The sequence below is a fragment of the Asparagus officinalis genome, unplaced genomic scaffold (assembly GCF_001876935.1).
Source record: "Asparagus officinalis unplaced genomic scaffold, Aspof.V1 AsparagusV1_Un419, whole genome shotgun sequence".
NCBI classification, from domain to species: Eukaryota; Viridiplantae; Streptophyta; class Magnoliopsida; order Asparagales; family Asparagaceae; genus Asparagus; species Asparagus officinalis.
In genome coordinates this window covers 105,662-113,510 of record NW_017972684.1, presented here as the reverse complement: position 1 = coordinate 113,510, position 7,849 = coordinate 105,662, and the positions used below count along the sequence as shown (strand labels likewise).

Genomic DNA, 7,849 nt, shown 5'->3' with positions numbered 1-7,849 from the left:
CATACGTTTGCTTAGCTTATTGTTATTGCCATCTAACAGATGGGGTAAAGAGTTGAGTAGGAGGTAATTATCTTTTTGTTTGAAGTTATCTTCTTAAGTCTGCTCCGTAGTTCGTTGACTCTCTTGGCGTTTTGATGACCTAATATTTTGGCCGCCTGGACAAGCCTTTCGCAGTGCACATATTCTTATAGTGCTACCAGGGAAAAATGGTATTGAGTTATTAACATGTAGATTATGGGTGAAATTTGTTAGCAACACTTAAATTGCATTTCATATTCCTGCGTAAAAAAACTACGGATTTAAGTGGCAACAAAGTCTTCTATAATTGACCAATATTATGTGGGTCTGAAGGCTAAATAGCACTAAAATCCCTATTGTTTCACCACCTTTACACTTTAAGTTTGATTATCATAACTTGTCAACACCTTTACACTTTAAGTTTGATTATCGTAACTTGTCAACTGCTAGAACGTTGAAAAGGTGTTAAAAAAAGCCCGTTAGGACAGAAATTCTCCCGTGTGTAACTTAACTCCTTCAACAGTAAAGCAAGGCTAAATATCAGAAGCCCCCCCTTAACTTCAGGAGATTATCAGCTAATACCCCAAAATTTGAAAATATCATAAAACCCTAGTAACTTCTTTTAAGGGGTTCCCTTATATACTTTGAAAGTTGAAGGGAGTAGTTTGATAAAATCTTAAAGTTAAAAGGGTGGTTTTCTGATAATCCCTATACTTGCGGGTTTTTTTTTTGAAATTCACGCGGGGTCATCTGATAATCTTCCAAAGTTATTTTGATATTTAGTTGCTAAACAATCCTTCACCATTTACCATTTCCCCCCAAATCAGCCGTGCTCTAGTTTCCTTCTCTAGAGAAGCACCGTGACTTGAAGAACCAGTGGATGATCTAAGGAGAGCTTTCATGGATGACTGCAAAGAAATTGTGGAATAATTAGAAGGGAAATTAGGGAAGAAGGGAAATTGGGAAAGGAGGAAATTGGGAGTTAGGTAGAAAAAATTAATGATATAGTTTTTAACGAAAGGAGGGCAGGTATGTAGTAATTGTAACAAGTAGGTTCAAAACAGTTCTAACTATGGCATGTGACAATCGCATGGGAATATTTCCTGGAATATCCTCACTTCAAACTACCAGAAGACAATAACGCACCAGATTTAGACAACTTATGGTATTTAAATGTTATGTTTTACACCTCAGGGTATTTAAGTGTAAATGTGGTGAATCAATAAGGTATTTAAGTGCCACTTAGCCCGGTCTAATGGATGATATTGTTAATTATGACATATGATTTCTTTGCAAACATATACATGGCGTTTTCAATCAACTAGAACACGTTTTCATTTGTGATAATTTGCTATCTTCTCAGGAAGGCATAACTGTAGTGTTTACTTCTTTTGTGGTAACAGACAATGGTTTCATAGTGGTTCCAAATATTGTAGTTTTGTTATTCATGATCAGGGTTCCAGTTGCATTCTTGTTTTATTTAGACTCTTTCTGTAAAAAGAGTCTGTAAGGAGAAAACTCATAGATTGATTTCTGGCTAAGCAATATTGTCTTTCAGGATTGCCCAGGTATTGAACAGCTGTAGTGAGAGTACGGCGGATATCATTAGTACCACGGAGAAGTTAAAACAGGATCTTGATATTACTACACAACGACAAGAAATCGTGTCATGCTTTTTACGTGATTATCAACTTTCTAATGAAGAGGTGTGTAAGCTTTTACTCGGGTATATAATGTTATTGAGAAGTCAACACCCTTGCTGTATATTGACTTGAGGATTACTTGGCTTTTTGAGTCAGTAATAAATGTAATCCTTACAGCAACTAATGTGCACCTATGCACGACTGTCTTCTGAGCAAAATGTCTACTTGATTGCAGATAAATGCGCTAAGGGAAGAAGATCTGAATGAGAATTTCTTCAAAGCACTTTCTCATGTTCAAGAAATTCATGCCAACTGTAAGATATTGCTGAGAACTCATCACCAGGTATTAAGCCTTTTAATTCAAAAGAGTGTACAAAGTAGGTACTATTCCGGAAATTGGACTCTTGACTGTTTAACCTGGTTATGATATTACTGGAAATTTGAATATATTGTTCGTTTATTGAAACTTACTAGAAGACTCCTTGAAATACACCCTTTGGTAGCTCACCTAAATAATGTTTTGTTGTGGTCCTTGTGTACTTCCTTATTGCAAATGTCCATTATATAAAGCTGCACATCTTATCCATGCATTTAACACATACATGAGTACTTGTGTGTGTGTGGATGTGCACACATACTGTTGGGATTATTGCCCGAGAACAAATCCAAACCCCGTCCAAGAAGGCCAAATCAATCAAAATAATGGCACAAACGCAGACAGTGGATTTTTTACGTGGTTCGGCAACTTGTCTACGTCCACGGGAGCGGCGCCAATTAATTTCTTATTAATAACAAGAAATTATAAATAAGAGAGAGGATCTCAAACTTGAGATCTCTCAAACAAATAGCAGGTGATTTTAATCTAAAATCATCGCTCAAAACTCTCTTAATAACCCAAAAGAAACCCCAATTCAATTCACCAAACTCCTCAATTAATGAGTACAAGACAAATGGGCTGCACCAATGGGAGAGATTCCCAAATCGGAGCTCAAGAGAAGAACCCGATCCTTCTCTTCTCCTTTTTCTTTCTGTTCCGTTCTCTCTCTTTCTGCCGCCGCTCAAAGGGGAGTTTCACTGCCGCTCTGGGGTTTCTCAACACCGCTCACCTTTGCACGAGAATAAGGTTTCCCTTTTATAGGGAAACCCTAGGGCAGTCGAGCTCAACAGCTGGAGCCAACTGTTCACCACTCGCAGGCGAGCCCAACTCCTCAACAGGCGAGATCCAACACTCCTGGCGAGTTCCCAAGCTACAGGCGAGGCCATCACGAGCAGGCGAGCTCGTGATCACACAGGCGAGTTCGAGCTCCTCGCCTCCAAATCCTCGTCAACCTCACACGCAGGCGACCCGCACCCCAACAGGCGAGTTCTAATCTCGCCTACAAGCCATCGCCTGTCAAGTCCTCATCTCCAGACCTCGCCAACAGGCGATCCCCTCGCCTCCGTGTACAGGCAAACTTTCACCCTCGTCTATAGGCGAGCTCTTCGCCTCCATCTCGTCCACATGCGAGATCGTCCACCTCGCCTCGCCAGGTACGATCTTCTACAAATCTCCACCTCGACGAAGTTTTTTCAAAACTGAGCCGACACCAACCAAACCAAATCTCTCACTTGTTACGTTCAGTACGTCATGGCAACGGACTCATGACAATGGACTCCATCCATAACAAGTTGAGATCCAAATGGAAGTGCGAACACTCACCCAAAATAACAGTGTCTACTCATCAAATCGACTACATCATAAAGACTGCCTACATATCCTCTAGCCCAAGGAATCATGTCTTCACGTAGTTCACCCAACGGCCTCCAAAGGCCCTCAATCAAATAGAAGAGTTTTTAACTCTTCACCAACAAATCGGCGGCTGATAGAACTCCAAATGGACCTAAACTAAAACGTTCCAAACACCTCCACCTGAGGTGAACCAATGACCATATCCAAACTACGTCTACTAGCTACACTCAAAACAAACAACTCATCATCTGCATCCAAAACCAAATGATTCTAAATCTGTGTCACTTCAGCTGGAATCCCAAACGATACAGTATGATCTGGAGTATGTGAAGTAATCTCCACCCAACGTGGAGTAACATCACCCTCCATCTGCTACGACATCCCAATAATCTGATCAACACTCTCCACCTGCCGAGAGTCCAACGTGACATACCTGCTCAGAACAAAATCAGAAGCTCCTAACTGATAGACAAACGAGCCTCTGAAACCCAAACGTGCAATCAGATCAAATCTCACATCCACGATGTGACCAAGTGCTGGGTAACCAAACATCCGACGCAACCCAAAATTTGAAGCAGCTCCACCAGATCCAAAATCTCTAAACGCAGCAGTCAGCGACCTATGACAAAGATGACCCAAACATGTCGAAGCCCGAACATCAAAGCTAATGCTCAACATCAAACGCTGATCCTCCTCCAGAAAGGAACGACCCATCGAAAATGTCATCTCATCTCGTCGACCTAATGTTTCCACATCAATGAAGTGTCTCAAACTGCCATGAGCTTGGTACAAATGCAAGAAAGGATCCCTACCAAAATTAGAACGAGTTACCTTTCTGCCAATATACTTTTTCCAATTGTTATTGACTTCTAGGACTTTACACCAACGGGAAGTGTTCATGACCAAACAATCCCTAGAACAATCACCAACTGCGGAAATTAAATATCGATTACCTCCCAATGATGCCTCCTTGGAAGGCCCCCAAATGTCTAACTGAACACCAACTAAAAGACCCCTCGATCGATGGATAGAAGTGTCAAACTCCACCTCGGTCTTATCGCTTATCCCAATGTGTTTAAAGGACTTCAATCTGTAGGTCAAAACACTTCTCAACAATCTATGCGCGGCATAGTCAATCAAATATCCAAGCATCAAACAACGTCACAGTCTAGACCCTAAAGATGTCGTCAGCTCTCTATCAACCACCGTGCTTCAAGTAAATAATACAAATTACTCTTTCTGACGCCCTTCATCATAATCATGGATCCCAATGTGACCTTTAAACATGTATCCACTAAGGTCACTCTATAGCCTGTTTCCACCAAAGCTCCAATTGAAATGATGTTCTTTAACTGAGGAACGAACCTCACTTCATCCAATTCCCGTATCACTCCGTCACTCATCCGAATACGAACGGTACTAATACCACCAATAGGGTATTCGTGATCATTACCCATGAGCACGACACCCCCTTTTCAACTCCTGAAAACTAGAAAATCAATCCCTTCTAGGGTAAATATGATAAGAAGCACTCGAATCCAACATCCACTTAGTGGAGTCGGCAATACAAACTGATGGTAGTGCAGATAATGAGTAGTCCGAAGAATCCGAATCTGAATTGTCGTCCTTAGCCCTAACAATATTCACCACCTTTGAAGCTTTAATAGCTTTCCCCTTATTCTTCTCGGCTCGATCATTCAACTTTGAGCATTCGGTTTTCCAATGTTCATCTTCTTTGTAAAATACACACTGGTTCCTACGAACTCCAGAATATGCCCCTATAGACTGTGACCTTCTACCTTGGTTTGGACTCTTTGCTCTTGTGATCAACGCCCCCGTTACCGGCTCGACTGAAACCTCTTTATCCTTCTTTCGAAGTTGATAATTCACAAGTACAACGGTGACCTTACTATACGAAAGAGATGCCTTCCCATTAATAAGAGTGAGGACGAAGGTCTCATATTCCTCGTCAGGTAAGGAACTCAACAACGCCTTGTCCTCATCTTCTATCATCACATCTACATTCGTCACATCCGCAAGAAGCTTCGTGTAGTGGTTCATGTGATCACCAATAGAGGTTCCCTTCTTCAATTGGAAGCGATAAAGCCTCCTCTTCAAATGCAAGCGATTTTCCACACTTTTGGTCAAATACTTGCTCTCAAGGGTCTCACAAATCTTCTTTACAGAAGTCTCATTCATCACATCATATTTTAGATCTTGAGTGAGACAAGACCTAAACACCACACGTCGTTCGATTCATTTTCTTCCAAACATTCTCATCAATGTCGTCCGGTTTCTCGTCCGACTCCAACGTATCTTCCAAATTTTCCGCGTTGAGCGCATCCAAGACTTTGCATCGCTAAAGTCCAAAATTGTTTGTGCCATTAAACTTCTCCACGTCTATCTTTATAGAGTGGATATTCAAACTTTGGACGATCTTCACACCGGAAGAACCCTTCACAACTCTTTCTTTCCCGATCATCTATCTCAAGGCACCAACAACTAATGCGGAACAAACGACGAATAGATCCAAACTGATAAAGAGAAATTTTTACCTCCAACTGAAACTCTAACAAGAACCTCCAAAAAATCTCACCCCCACACGACGGTAGACAAGATCACCAATAGTAAAAATCCCACCTTTATCACCAAACGAAGCCCTAGACGAACTTCCAAATTGATCTACTCCTCCAAATAGCCTAAGTGTAGCCCGGAGCTCTGATACCACTTGTTGTACCAAACAATGATATGCTCTGATACTACTTGTTGGAATCTTATATGCCCGAGAACAAATCCAACCGCCGGTGGAAAGAAGGCTAAACAAATCACAATAATAACATAAACGCAAACGACGGATTTTTTACGTAGTTCGACAACTTGCCTACGTCCACGGGAGCGACACCAATTAATTTCTTATTAATAACAAGAAATTATAAATAAGAGAGAGGATCTCAAACTTGAGATCTCTCAAACAAATAGCAGGTGATTTTAATCTAAAATCACCGCTACCGCTCAAAACTCTCTCTTAATTACCCAAAAGAAACCCCAATTCAATTCACCAAACTCTTCTTCTCAATTAATGAGTACAGGACAAATGGGTTGCACCAATGAGAGAGATTCCCAAATCGGAGCTCAAGAGAAGAACCCGATCCTTCTCTTCTCCTCTTTCTTTCTGTTCCTTTCTCTCTCTCTTTCTGCCACCGCTCAAAGGAGGGTTTCACTACCGCTCTGAGGTTTCTCAACGCCGCTCACCTCTGCACGAGAATAGGGTTTTTCTTTTATAGGGAAACCCTAGGGCAGTCGAGCTCAACAGCTGGAGCCAGCTGTTCACCACTCGCAGGCGAGCCCAACTCCTCAACAGGCGAGATCCAACACTCCTGGCGAGTTACCAAGCTACAGGCGAGGCCATCACGAGCAGGCGAGCTCGTGATCACACAGGCGAGTTCGAGCTCCTCGCCTCCAAATCCTCGTCGACCTCGCACGCAGGCGACCCGCACCCCAACAGGCGAGTTCTAATCTCTCCTACAAACCATCGCCTGTCAAGTCCTCATCTCCCAACCTCACCAACAGGCGATCCCCTCACCTCCGCGTATAGACGAACTTTCGCCCTCGCCTACAGGCGAGCTCTTCGCCTCCATCTCGTCCACGGGCGAGATCGCCCAACTCGCCTCGCCAGGTACGATCTTCTACACATACATGAGCAATTGTGTGTTTGTGCACATATCTGTCTTACCACATGCACTTATATGTCCAAAGTCACTGTGAAAACACAATTGGAAAATTAAAATATAATTAGCTAATGGTGATTCTCCTTTTCCTTTACTAGAAATCTGTTTCTCAGTGTGCTGGCTTGGAGTTAATGGCTTGGAGCTAATGGACATGATGTCTGTATATCAAGAAGGAGCCTACGAACGCTTATGCTGGTGATATATCTTGCAGAACATTGATTTTGTTCTAAAATTTATATTTTTTTGAAAGAGAAAGAACACTTAGCACTTTCATTATTTATTACTTCCTGATATTTTTTTCCCTTTGAACTTGTTCTATTAAATCCCGGCTTGTGGTGGTTGTGAATTCTAGACATGTCACACCAGTTTCACCATCAGTTTCTTTTGAGTGATTGGTTACACAGTTACTGTCAGTTATGAGGAAATATTAGGACCTACACCTGAAGTGTAGCATACAAAAAAAAAAAAAATCAGTAGCACTATCGATTGAAGTAGAGTAATTTTCTCCGATAGAATTCTATGTGCAAGGTATAGTGCGATCAGAAAATAATACTAGGGTTATAGAAAGCTTTTGGCATTATACGATTATTCCCTTTTGTTATAGTATTTATAGTTTTGGTTGATACAGGGTAAATTATTATGAATTCCTGTTGATATATGAACAGTGAGAATCAACAAACTAAATTAAGACTGAATCATTGATGTCATCGCCTTTTCTCACCTACGTTGTG

At 41.5% G+C, this 7,849-nt stretch overlaps 1 pseudogene; it reads left to right on the top strand.

Annotated features, from left to right (window-relative positions):
- Positions 1-1,381: 1,381 nt before the first annotated feature.
- LOC109827763 overlaps positions 1,382-7,849 on the top strand; it is a 9,239-nt pseudogene continuing 2,771 nt past the window's right edge.